Here is a 14,551-nt window from a genome sequence, read left to right on the forward strand (position 1 = left end):
TTTACATTTATCAATTACTTTTGATGCTCTTGTAAGTTTCACACTTCAGTCAATTGAGTATGCTATATTATTAGAAAACCACATTGTTTAGTTACTAATCAATTCCATATTTGAGTGGATGGGGATTTGTTATTGTTGTTGTTGGGTTTTATTTTTTAATTTTTTTTAATAACAATCTTTTAGTGTGTATTAAACACTGGTTATTCTCTCCTTTAAGGGTGTAGGTGTGCTTGTGTGTAGGCGTGTACTTGTCTATCTGTGTATCACAAAAACACGTATACGTAATGGTGCATATTTCCTTGGTAAAAGGTAATCCTAGATCTTGGGGGATTACATACTATTCTCCCAGTGCGCATATGCAAACTATGTTGTTATGGCAAAATAAGGCCAAAAGCAACACCCATTTGTGAGGGAGAGAAGGGAGTGTACATGTGGGAAGAGAGAAATTTGTGTACTTTTTCATGTTGTAAGATTCCAAACTATCCTTGATTTTGGTCCACTGCTCTATTTGTCGAAATTGGTTCTTAGAGAAACTCAGTGTTTCTGATGCAGGACATTATAATTCATACTCATGATAGTCTTGAGCAACACGGTATGAAGAGGTCTAAAAAGAAAGTAGTTTTCTATCAAGTAAGACTAGTGTGGACATTGTAAGAGAAACAAAATAAATTTTTAGTGCTAAGACACATCTGACAGGTGTGGAAGGCACACCTTCTGATGCACAAGGAATTCTCAAGGCCAGTCAATATATGCTAAAAACATGTAGAGAAACTTTTTGGGCATGGGATTCTAGAGTTGTGAGAGTGAGAGGGCTGAGATTTGAAGATGCAGTCCCCGGTGGTCCTCCATTAGTTTGCAGTACCTCTAACATTTTTCCCGCCAATCCACAGAACTAAAATAAAATTGGAGGTGCGCTGGAAGAACACCAACACATGTCAAAATTTTGATTCTACTTTTAAGTTTGATGGAAAGTGTTGTAGGCTGGGCCGCATAAATTTTAGTGGTACTTACATGTTTTAATGGGAAGTGGCATAGGCGTGGGAATTGTAAACTGTGTTGGTGTGTAGTTCAACATATTTTCATTTATAGCTTATTTGTACTGTGGATGGCATAGTTCAACAATGGGAATATTCTGCGTAGATTGCTTTTGATCTTTGCTTTACTCCATAGAATTGGATGACTGCTCTTGGTCTGACACCTAAGAAGACAGAGTTAGAGCGACGTGAACCGCCACAAAGGAGACCGTATGATGGACCCAATGGAACCAGTGATGAGGCCAAGAGGATTGCTGCAGCTGCTCTATCAGCAGTTAAAGATGCCGCTGCTGCTTCTGCTGCCGTTGCTACCATGGGAAGAGGAAAGATAGAAGTAAGCAATATTTGTCAATTTCTTATTTGCTATAAATTTCTGATGTATATATGAATTTCTAAGGATTCATCGTGATTTTGTTAAGTGTGAGGTTTTGGGGCAGAGTTTTATGCTTCATCAGATTAGGGACGTGCATAAGCTGTTTTGTTTAATTATATTATGAATCAAGATTTAGGGAAGAAGCTAAAGGTGGTGATGGGATTGTTTGATAAGCTGCTGGAAGGGATCATGAGGGAACATGAAGAGAAGAGATGTCATGATAAAAGAGGAGGGGATCTGATGGATGTTTTACTAGAAATTTACAGAGATGAGAATTTTGAGGTCAAATTGACTAGAAACGACGACATCAAGTCTTTCATCCTTGCGAGTGATCTTTTGTGTTTCCATTTCACCAAGTAGTGGGTTTTTGCAGAAAAGACACTACTGCTGCAGTCCTGCTGTATGTAGTGATGTCGTATACATACGCCCGAGTCCCTGACCAATGGCTAGAAGCAAATCTGCTTAATTTTTTTTTTAAGATGAGACCATTACATGGCTATAGTGAGTTTTTCTATATTCTGCAGACCAATACTAGAAAATAAATCTGACCCGAGATAGCCTGTTAAACCTTGAAGTTTATTGGCACCTTCACGAAAACAGAATCAAATGGATGAGACATGAAAGACAAACACTAGGACTAGCATCATTCATAACTTAGCAGTTTTTTGTTGAATTGCCACCCTATTTTGTTCTGTTTTTCACTATTACGACTTGAACATCCTTACATTCGGAATCTAATTGGCTATTAGTCGATTACTATATCCTTTTTCAGGAGCTTTTCGTAGCAGGTACAGACTCGACTTCTACTTCAATCCAATGGGCATTGGCAGAACTTATAAATCATCCAAACAAATTCAAGAAACTTTGAGAGGAAATTGATGTAGTCGTCGGGAAAAGTAGGCTTCTTCAAGAATCTGATGTAACTGCTCTCCCTTACTTGCAAGCAGTTGTAAAAGAATCGCTAAGGTTACACCCTCCAGCACCCTTTATAATCCGACAGTGTGATGAGGACTGCAACATTAAATGCTTCAACATAATGAAGGGTACTAGGACAATTATTAATGTGTTTGCTGTTATAACCGTGCCTATGAGCCAATTTCTTGAGAACAAAATGTCCAAATCCTTCGGACCCAGCAACTACAGTGGAAATGGATCCTAGAAGCTCTCTCTCCTTCCACAGCCACTATTATCAAGCTCTTACACAAAAACAGGCCCTCTTTCAGTCTGACGCAGCACTTCTTACCAGCATTGGTTTGGCCAGGCTAGCTAGACAACTACAGAATGGCAATGCATTCATGGTACAGTTTGCCAAATCCATGTTGAAGATGGGAGCAATAGAAGTACTCACTGGAAATGCAGGGGAAATAAGGAAGAAATGTCGTGTAGTAAACCCTTAAGTTATTGAAAAAAAATATCAGATAAACCTGAATGTCTGTATTTCTTTGTGCAACCAAAAAATGTAGAATGTAATATGTCGTGCTTGACCTTCACGTTTATACCAGAAAGGTTCTCAAATAAAAGTTTCGGGCATAAACAGACAGGGTTTTCATTAACTAGGGTGATTATGCATCTATATATTTACCATGTTAAATATGCATGCTGTGCTTGATACAAAGCAAAAGATCGTAGGGCAAATACTTGCCTACGATAAGTATTGCGTGTGTACTGTGTAGGCTGTGGTGATATCTGGGAATAAATACCATTCCTAAATCAAGACATTGCCGTCGATCGATTGCAAATTAAGTTCCAACTGAATTTCACTGTGACAATAAATCTGGTAGTACCACACTATCTACCACCTACTAAGGCACATCCAAATTCTGCGACAGCTTTGATTGCAATCCAATCAAGCATGAGCAAGACAGAAAGTCTTTGTACACAAGAAAGAGATTTCTGCATGGGAATTTGATGTCCAAAAAACACCTTAAAATGTTGGGGCGCGCGTATTTTCACCAAATCAAGGTTTTCGCAGTTGCTTGGGACATCAACTCTAGGCCGCGCCATGGTTTCTTTATAGTGATCTCTGTCAAAATGATTTGAATAAGCCCGAAAGGTCGAAAAGATTATGTAAAATGTTCATGCTAAAACGTTGCTTGAAAATCAAGCTACTGTGTTCAATGTTGGGTGGAGACCACCCTTCTATATTAGTAAAGGGCAAATTGTTATAACGTGGTGAGGGTTCACCTAAAGGACTAACTAATTAATCAGGGAAAGTAACAAAAAAAAGCCAGTTGATGCAACAAGAATCTGTTTATAACTTCCCAGTCCCCTGTTTCGGTTATGAATGCCTGGAAGTAAACAGAAATATTGATAGAACAGGTGATGCATGACTAATGAAGAAGAAAGTTGGTCGTCTCAAAACACACTGGAGGTTCAACTCAAAGTAAAATTTAAGTCATCATCAAAATCAAAGATGATTAGTGGCTATAAGTGGATTGTTAATTGAAGACATGGGTCTACAAGATTTTAGTTAAGCAGATGAAACAAGTTTTTGCTGATAACAAAACATCACCTGCTGAGTGAACTTTAACTTGGCAAGCTTTCAATTAACACACATGACAAATATAAATTATGGATGGCATCCTCCTTCTGTCCAGTTCTTATGCAATCCTAACAATAAATACTTCTATCATAGAATAGAAATAACATATCCCAGCTTCCCAAACTGACAAAGCCACATGGAGGAAACAGGTTGGAGCAAAAGATATTCACAACTGATTTGCCGAACTCAATACTTAACGCCCCAAAACTATCTAAACGTTGTCTTGCAGCACCTATATTTTACTTCATTTTGACATTGATTGGTTGATGTCCACAATGATTAGTTGATGCAGCTCAAGACAATATTTTTATTTTGTAGTTTCAGTAGGTTGCAATAACAACACAATTTTGAATGAGTGAAATGATAGGAGATAATTATATATTGGAGATGATGTTGTGGTTAAAGGAGAAGAAAGGATAGTTTAAACTTTAAACATAGGGGTATATTGTGTATTTTTAATTTTGAGGCAGGGACATTATCAGTTGTAGGGATGAGAATATTGACACCCTAAAATGATGCTGATATCAATGTTCCTACCCTCTTCAGATATTTCAATCCTTCAAACTCGCTGAGATATTAGAAATGTATCATCGTGCAAAAAAGAGTAGAATTCTACATTCAAAACGAAAATTTACCGAATGTGGCTAAAGTTTTAACAAAACAAAACTATATTATTTAAATAGGAAAGATAATTACCACCTAAGAGTATGTATGTTAGGCAACCCCCCCCACATGTTCTCATCTACAAAGCTATCGTCGTCATTATCACTACTATGGATCCTCCAAGACACGGGAGGCCATTCTAATTTACAAGTTGTTCTCTTCGCTTCAGCTGACAAACTTGGACCTATAGCAGCACCATTCTCCATAATAACACCCATCTTCCATGCCTGCCATTGCAGAGTAAAAAACTGCAAGTAGTGTTGGGAGATTTCACTAGAAAGTCACACCTCAATCTAGTTACTTTCTATCCCAAATGATTTCAACTTGGAGCTCACACCAAGGAAATCACCCACCCAAGACTTTGGTAGTTATCACAACAACCTCAACAAAGCAAAACCACTACAATATCATCACAATTCATAGCAACAATAATAATGGAAGTAACAATGCAAAGAGACACAAAGATTTAGGTGGTTAGGTAAATGTTACCTACATCCACACACAAGAAGAGTTTCCTTTATAACAAAGATGGAGAGTTTACAAGAGATCAAGAATCAATAAGAAGAGGGCCTCACTCAAACCCCTAGCTCAACAGAGCTCCCACAATACCCTAGAAATGAATCTCTCAAAGTTGTACTTCAAAACCCTAATCTATTTCCTTTATATAGGTGTACATAGACAAGGGGAAGTAAAATGGGCTTGGGCGCAATTGCGGAGCTTGGCTGGGCCATAGGTGAGCGCGCGCCCTCTTCGATTAGATCATGAGCTTGAGCGGCGCTTGAAGGAAGGCGGCTTCTTCTACTTCTTTAGACATCGGTATTTGTTGGCGAGCGCCCGTGGACATGGACGGTCGGCGGTCGCCCTCTCTTCATCAGTCGCGAGAGTGGTGAGCGGACCGGAGCAAAGCTTCGGCGGTTCAACAACCCAACAATCTCCCCACTTGGAACCTTCGAGATTCTTCATGCACATCACATCTCAATTGTAACCACTCAATCCAAATCCAATATACTAAAGAAACACTCGGCTCATCCATCATGGTCTTCAAGCAAGAAGACCCACCAAAGTTGAACACTTCAACCGTCTTCACAACACCCCTACCATGACATAGACATGTCTCCGTGATACTCCATGAATAATACAATATCCATTTCACCGCTTCCCAATGATGTTTGCCAAGGTTAGCCATAAACCTCCAAGCAACTCACTGCATGGGATATATCAAAGTGCGTGCAAACCATGTACCACGCCTAGGGGTTTGTCGGGGGAACCATGCAAGCTCTTTCTCAGCTTGCACACCATATTCTCTCTATCCTTCCGTAGGAAACCCAATGATTGTCGGCGTGTAAATCTCCCTCAACATGGTCACAATGGAGGTGAGCAGTTTTACATTTAAGCGCTTAAGATTTAAACCTTCCGCTACAACAATACTAAACTTCGACCGAAAAGTATTTGGGGAGAATATCATTGCCAAATATTTCTTGGAACCATCATGTTCCTCCTTGACTCGATACACCCATTTGCTCTGTAGAGTCATGTCGCGGGTACTTTGGCCAACTCCCAAGTGACACTAAAGGCGAGGGACTCGCTCTCATCATGCATAACAAGCTCCCACTTGCTAGCATCACCAACCTCCAATGCCGCATCATAGCAATGAGGTTCACCATCATCGATAAATAAATAGGTGGAGGGAGGATACTTCATGCTCTCGCATACGGTTTGCTGGATAACCTCCTTAGTGCACGAGGTGGAGATGGACTTGGTGGCGTAGTCTCTTCACCCGAGTCACTACTATCATCATCTGACTGTGGAACTTCCACAACACCACGACTCATATAAGAGCCTTCCAACTCAACATACTCAGTGTCACTATCTGTAACCGGCTCCACGGGCTGTGCTTCTTTTCTGTCCTTGTACAAAACCATCTCACTGAACAAGGCATTTCTACTTCGAATAATTTTCCGGTTTTGGTCATCCCAAAAACGATAACCAAGATCATCATCGCCATATCCAATGAAGGTACACTTGACATCAAGCTTACTCCTAGCTTGGTCACTAGTGTGCACATAGGACTCACACCCAAACACTCTCAAATGGGAAAGGTTCACATCCTTCCCACTCCACACTTCCTCTGGAATTCTGAAATCCAAAGGTACTGATGGTCCTCGGTTGATCAGGTAAGCTGCTGTGCTAACACTTTCTGCCCAGAATTGCTCAGGCAAGTCTGCTAGTGTACGCATACACCTAGCCCTATATGTCAGTGTTCTAATCATCCGCTTTGCGACCCCATTCTCCTGAGGTGTCCCTCGCAAAGTCTTTTCCATCTTGATGCCACTTTGTTAGCACAATACTTCTCAAAACCTGAATCAACATACTTTCCATAATTATCAGATCTCAGCTTCTTCACCTTGAAGCATGTCTCATTCTCAACCATGGCCTTCCACGTCTTGAACACTTCCAATACCTCGGACTTGTGTCTCAAAAAATACCCACACCTTCCTAGTATGGTCATCAATGAGCGTCACAAAATATAACTTTCCGCCAAGTGAAGAGACATTAGGCTGGCCCCGGACATCTGTATGAATCAACTCAAGCTTCCTAGCTTTTTGAGTTCGACCCATCTCCGAAAACTCACCCTTCTGCGCTTTTCAAACATGCAATTCTCACGAAGTCAAAGTCCAATTCGACTCTAGCGGGAGTTTACCCGATTGGAGTGAAGGACTTGCATTCCTTTCTCACTCATGTGACCAAGTCTGCGGTGCCAAACATTTGGATCCTCTTTGCCATTTTGCCCGCGGCATTCGACTCCACACCTGCAGCGCGGTCATGTAAGAAGTACCATCCTTGTAAGCCTTTGGCGACTATTAGAGAACCCTTAGAGATTTTCCAAGTATCCTTCATGAAGATTGTAACAAATCCTTCACTAGCCAATTGACCCACCGAAATCAAATTCTTCCTCAAATCCGGGCGTGTCGAACATCCCTTAATAACCATGTCCTATCTTTCAACATAACACGGACATCACCTTTGCCAACAATGGCATAAGATTGGTCATCACCAAGAAAGACCTTTTCCAAGGTCACCTTTGGTGTAGTTCACAAAGACCTCTCGATTTGAGGTCACATGGAATGATCTTACGGAATCTAAAACCCAAGACTCCTTATTGTTCTCCATCGAACATATCAAAGCATCATCTTCCACTTCAACTACATTAGCTTCTTGATTCTTCTTGTAGTTGTCATTCCTTGGTGTTTGGCATCGGTTACTATAGTGGCCAGGCAAACCACAATTGTAACATATAATGATACTATCATCTCTAGGCTCATCACTAGGGGCATGAGAGTTCATTCTCCCCCTTCTATTTCTCGGTCTACCACGACCCTTGTGCATGTGCATCCCTTCGCTCTCGGTACTCAAAGCCGAACCCGATGTCGAGGCTCCATCCGAACTCCTTCGAATTTCCTCCGCTAGTATCATACTAACCACATCGTCAAATTTCAACTTATTCATTCCCGCTGAGCCACTGATAGCCGCAACCGTAGCCTTCCAACTTGGGGGCATTTGTCCTATTATCGCCAACGCTCTCACTTCATCACTAAATGTAATCTCAACCGACTCCAATTGGTCTTTCGTTTGGTTGAATTCATTTAAGTGGTCCTTGAAGGAATCATTCTCCGACATTCTCATGGAGAAGAGCTTGGTAATCAAATAGACTTTGTTCGCGGCCGAAGGTTGCTCATACATGCACGTTAGTGCCTTCATGAGAGACGCCGCCGTCTTCTCATTTTTAATATTGAAGGCCACTGACTTCGAGAGACTCAATCGGATTGTGGCCAAGGCCTTTCTATCTAGCAAATCCCATTCACTTTGCTCGCAACTCGCTGGCTTCTCTCCCATCAAAGGTTCATACAAATCCTTTTGATAGAGTATGTCCTCAATTTGCATCTTCCAATAGCCGAAGTTTGTTCCGTCAAACTTCTCTATCTTGTAGCTTTCCTTTTCGGTCGTCATGACTCCTACTGAACCAAAACAACGGTGGAGACTCTCTCAGAGGAATTTCTTCAAACACCTAGCCTCAAATGCTAAAGGTGGAAACTTTCCTCACACACCTTGTTCCAATGATTCAAAACCTGGCTCCGATACCACTTGTTGGGAGATTTCACTAGAAAGTCACACCTCAATCTAGTTACTTTCTATCCCAAATGATTTCAACTTGGAGCTCACACCAAGGAAATCACCCACCCAAGACTTTGGTAGTTATCACAACAACCTCAACAAAGCAAAACCACTACAATATCATCACAATTCATAGCAACAATAATAATGGAAGTAACAATGCAAAGAGACACAAAGATTTAGGTGGTTCGGTAAATGTTACCTACATCCACACACAAGAGCCGAAGTTTCCTTTATAACAAAGATGGAGAGTTTACAAGAGATCAAGAATCAATAAGAAGAGGGCCTCACTCAAACCCTAGCTCAACAGAGCTCCCACAATACCCTAGAAATGAATCTCTCAAAGTTGTACTTCAAAACCCTAATCTATTTCCTTTATATAGGTGTACATAGACAAAGGGGAAGTAAAATGGGCTTGGGCGCAATTTCGGAGCTTGGCTGGCGCGCTTCATAGGTGAGCTGAAGCCCTCTTTCATTAGATCATGAGCTGAAGTGCGCTTAGCGAAGCGAAAGCTTCTTCTTCTTCTTCTTCACATCGGCATTTGCGACGAAGCGAAGGCTTGATGGACGAGCGGCGGTCGCCCTCTTCATCAGTCGTAAGCAGAGAGTGGTGAACGGACACCGGAGCAAAGCTCGACGGTTCCAACAACCCAACAAGTAGCACCTCTTCTACCTCATCGGTACTTCCTTCAAACGTTGAAGGGAGCTATGTCGAGAAACGGTGTTCCAGATTTATGAGGAAGCAATACATAGATATGGTATGAGTTTTTAAACGATTGAAGAATTAAATACGAGAATTTTACAAGAATCGTAGGTTGACATCTCTCCATCCCAAACCAGCCTCGAGCATCTACACGAGAGCAAAAAGATATTACCTCAAGATATTTTATGATTTTATCCCTTAAACATGTGTTAATTTAGAGATCGAAATACAATTCCTTAGGACTCTGTTTCGACAAACAAATGATTCACTTTAAAGGAAATCAAAGTCCTCGAAATGATATATATATAATTTTATGACGGGAGGCGGAGGCTTCTTAATAGGATCAACGAAGTGGTGCATACCTCCACAGTCCTCCAAAGTATTATCCGCTCTGTACCACTCTGTGGCGAGAACCAAATCATCGGGCTTCTTCCATATATAAGCTCGAGCGTGGCTAAGCTCATTTTCGGGACAAGACACGGAGAAGCAAAATGAGACACATATGACCTTCACTTCATGCACAAAGTGAATGTCGGATACCGGCAGACTAGATAATATTTACTAGCAACAAACAAACCTAAAACTGCGTCTATCAATAATCAAGTCGGCTTTCAGCGGTTACCTATTAAAGTAAACTCAGAGGTTTTCTGCAGCAGCTTAACTACTTAAAATTTTCATTTAGACATTAAAAATCAGAAATGAAGTCTCATACACATCATATAGCACACAAAAAGGTGAACTCATGTACAAGAGGGGTCATTTTTTTTCCGGATCCCACCCTACATTGCTCTCGGTCTTTACCCATAGAAACATTTTGCAACAAACATTGGTGCGGCTCAAAGACACCCCGCACCATATGCACATGAGTATGCACCCAAAGATGGCTCGCATGTATATTAAGTATTTTAGATTATGGTAGTAAGGTCTCAACCGCGACACTATATATCTGCAGATCTATGGGAGTGGGCGAAAGTGAGCACAACCACAAAGTTTTAAGATCACTTTTTTTTCTTGAGAATCTAACCCTATTTTCGTGCATATCAATTTCGATTTACTCCTTTACCTCATTTGTAAACAACCTTCCGACAAAATTGTGCCCTTCCTTGACTTCACTATTTTTTTTTTTTTTTCAAGTGTAGCTCGAAAGTGTTTTATATTTCTACAACTCCTCAGATTCCTTACATTTGGAGTATTAGACACTCATCAAAGTGAACATACAAAAAAAGGTGGTGTGGATTGAACACAATTAGGTTTTGATGTTCAATCTTGGTGGCGTACAAAATTGCACCTATATTGTGTTAAGATTTCATTTTGCAGTGAAATCTTAACCACGAGCTAGCACAAACATGAACAAAGCTATTATATAGGATCTAGGAATAGGATCTGTTTTATCTTGATGAAACTAGGAATTTGATTTTGTTTCACACTCTTTTATTCAAATAAGTAAATAACCTAATAAATTACTACAACTCAAATGTCCAAGGATAAATTTAAGAAGTCTTATACAATTAAAACTCTAAAGCTAACTCGGTTCTTACACAATTACAAATCCTATACAATTAAAAGTTTAAAGGTAACACAACACTAACAAAAGCTGTAAGCAAAACTGTTTTTTCTGCCGCTCAAGATCCTCTTGATTGTCACATATCTTCACGGTAAACAAATTGCCTGCCAAAGTAGTAAACTCCCCAACCCTTAGCACCTCCAAGAGTTTTAACACCCCAAGCACATTTGTCAATATAAATAATTCCCCAAACACCGCAACTTAATCATAGCACTGATTATATCCTAAGGCTTCCAATATAATATTTATACTAACACCATAAAATCAGCAAGAAGGGCACCTTTGGAAGAAGGGCCTTTGGAAGCCAACCCAAACTTAAAACAAATCAGCGTCAAAATCGCAAAAGCAACACAACAAGCAATCACTCTCGGTAACAAAGTAATCTCTTTGGGTCGATTACCAAGAACTCTCAATGTGTCGGTCTGCTCCAAAACCTACATTGTTCCCAACTCCGATGCAAATGCACTTCCTATAATGCCCAAAGGAGGTTTGTCCAAGAAGACAATTTCTAAATCATTATTAGCTGCGAGTGAATAAGAGCAGCAGCTATAAGAAGAGTTAAAGCTTTAGCCAAAGAGAGGAAGAGTTGTTCGGGTTTACCTTATGGATGGCGAAAAAAATATATACCTCGGAATTGCTCGGTACAATAGGCGATGTATTCTTGCAATAAAAAAGAATAATGGTGCGAAGTGTTAATTTTTATTTTACACACTTGATAAATATTCTAACAAAATAATATATTGAAGGGTCTAACCTTACAGAATATATTGAAGGTTCTAACCTTATCGTCATAGAAGAATTATGATGTCGCAAATACAAAGAGCAACCATAGAGAAAAAGTGTTAAAAGAGCATAGAAGAAAACATCCACAACTAATGGAATATCAAAGTCACACCGGTATGTAACTTGAGAAATAAAAAAATACCGTTTTATACTCTCATTTGATTTTAAGATATTGTATAGATGTAAGTAAGCGATATCTATATTTTTCTTTATGTCTTTATTACAAAGGAATTGATACAGGGAGGAATTAAATGAGCAATGAGAGAGCAATCATTTAAGCAATAGTCTTGGTATGAACTTACTGATTTTATAATGACACAACAATTTTAATCTCCTTTCCACAAGAAATGGCTAAAGTTTACCCTTTTTTGGTAAAATTCTCAAACAGTCAATGTTGAATCTACAAAGGAACAGACTGCTAAAATAGCTCGCCTTAATCGAAGTCGTTTGTTGGCTTTAAAGAAACGTAATCCTTTGTTGGCATCCAAGGAAAACAACTTGCGTTCAAATAAAGGTAAAATTGTATTTTATATTCCGTTGAGGATTAATTAGAGTTTTTGAAATTTCATATTTTTTATTACACAGGCCAAATAGGTACTGTTTCGACCCCCACCTACGTGGCAAACGTCCATTTGTAGGAGTCTCCACTTTATTCGTTTAATCGACAGGGCTAAAGCCCAATTCGCAATATCATGGATCAATGTACAGGGCCATTAACTCATGTGTCTAAAGGCTGAACCTTAGCCACATGGCTTACCTAATATCACGTTGATTTATGTCAGATTCGTTTCTTATCAAAGAGATAATTATCGGTTGAGATTTATATTCTATCACAATTACTCAAACTACAAGAATACTTGATCTAGAAGGACTCTCTACTCTACCTATATAAATACCAAACTATTTTTCATCTGAACTACGTTCTTGAGACTTGATCCCACCGATAATTTTGGTGCGTAGGCAACCGCAAGGTGATCTCATCATTCCCCTCACCATCATTTTTCTAATTACTTTTCTCGTTCTTCGTCTTTTCATCAACACTTGGTGTTTTGATCATATTTGGTGAAACATAATTTGGCGCGTCTGCGGTTCTTATCTTACACCCTCGACACGCTGCGAAAGTTATGACATACTTTCGAAGAGCTCAAGGTCCCGATGTGATTCGCGGCGATCATCACGAACATTATGGTCAAGGATAACTTCATACCGATAAAGATAATACCTTCTAATACTGTTGTTCCACCAATACGCCAAATTATTCAAAGCGGAGGTTATTGCCTCCGGACGATTCTCCAAGATCGATGCGGATAATGTAAGTCATATGTCTCGAGAAGCACTTCTTCAAAAGTTAAAGACTGTCCGCCAAAAGAAGAATAATTACTACAGGCGTCATCTTAAACGCCGCGCTCCACTTCGTAGATGATGTTGTATCATCACACCACAACGTCACACACGCCAACGACATAATAGTGTGTGGGATTGTTTAAGTGGTGAGGATGAGATTCGCGATATTCGCAATGACCATCAACGAGTTAAGAGTAATGGGCTTACGAATTCCCGACCTCCGCGAGAAATCTCCACCCACTTGGTCACATTCTCGGTAGGCAAGATGCGCTAATAATCGTCCGATCGCACCCCACGATCCTACTAATTTTGGCAAGTCCCGAGGAATTCAAATGGCTTAACGAATAATGATCGCGACTCATGATCGTAACCATCAGTATGGTGAAACACTTCAGCAACGCGGTTCTTATCATTCCGAACATTATCGTACTGAAAGCCCAACGTACCATCCACAATCATCTCGACACGGAAACGATGAATCTTCGTCGTTTTCTTCTCGTTCTGTTCACTCCCATAGGCGTCATCGTGACTATGATCACGATCAAACAGATACGGATCTGATGACTCCTCAACGTGTCAGAGAAATGATTAAAAAATCTCTTCTGGACAGCGATCCTTTTGAATCGACACTAGAAAATCTGGCAGTTGAAGATGGTATTTTGGACAAATTTTCTCTCGCCGTCCAAAGGGCTACTCATAACAAAGACTTCAAACAACCAGAGTTTGATCAATATGATGATGTCGAGGGTTGCCCTATGCTTCATGTGATTAATTTCACAAACAAACTGGTTTTATCGGGAGGTGATGATGCTTTAAAATGCAAACTTTTCCCTTCTACATTAAAAGGGGAAGCGTTGGTATGGTTTAGCTTAATTACCTCCGCTTCATTCGTCGATTCAAGGACTTAACCGAAAAGTTTTCAAGGCGTTTTCATCATAATCTCAAATGTCCAAATGGAGTCCGAAGTTCTTTTCAACATCAAGCAACAACGCGTGAGGAAACTCTCTCGTAGTTTTATCGCGACGTTTCCGCCAAGCTGCGGTGAGATTTCGAACAATCCGATCTAATGGTGGTTTACGCTTTTAAAGAAGCTATCTTGTTTGATAAAGATGGGTTATACAACTCTCTTGTTAGGGATATTCCATCTTCCCGGCGTCGTTATACCAAATGTGAGTTCAACAATTTATCAATGTTGAAGGCGATACGGGCCGCTCGAACTTCTCGCGGACAAAGATAATAAAGGAAAGGATTTCAATGATCGGTGAAATAAACGAGGAAGAATTCGACTTTTGATCAACGGCAACCCGGTCGAAGCCCTCAGTATAAGAAAGAAGACTCCACGAAAGGTGGATGGAAAGCCTTTTACTGATTT

The 14,551-nt window shown here is 40.1% G+C and overlaps 1 long non-coding RNA gene across 2 annotated transcripts; it reads left to right on the top strand.

Annotated features, from left to right (window-relative positions):
- The first annotated feature begins 1,076 nt into the window (after window positions 1-1,076).
- LOC147473292 (uncharacterized) lies at window positions 1,077-2,941 on the top strand. 2 transcript variants are annotated; one of them, XR_015210498.1, is made up of 3 exons: window positions 1,101-1,368; window positions 2,180-2,792; window positions 2,826-2,941. It is a non-coding gene; the product is annotated as an uncharacterized LOC147473292 (long non-coding RNA). The 2 variants fall into 2 exon arrangements; XR_015210497.1 differs by having other exon boundaries at window positions 1,077-1,368; window positions 2,180-2,941.
- The last annotated feature ends 11,610 nt before the right edge of the window (window positions 2,942-14,551 follow it).

The sequence above is a fragment of the Coptis chinensis genome, unplaced genomic scaffold (assembly GCF_015680905.1).
Source record: "Coptis chinensis isolate HL-2020 unplaced genomic scaffold, ASM1568090v1 utg2803_pilon_pilon, whole genome shotgun sequence".
In the NCBI taxonomy this organism is placed as follows: domain Eukaryota; kingdom Viridiplantae; phylum Streptophyta; class Magnoliopsida; order Ranunculales; family Ranunculaceae; genus Coptis; species Coptis chinensis.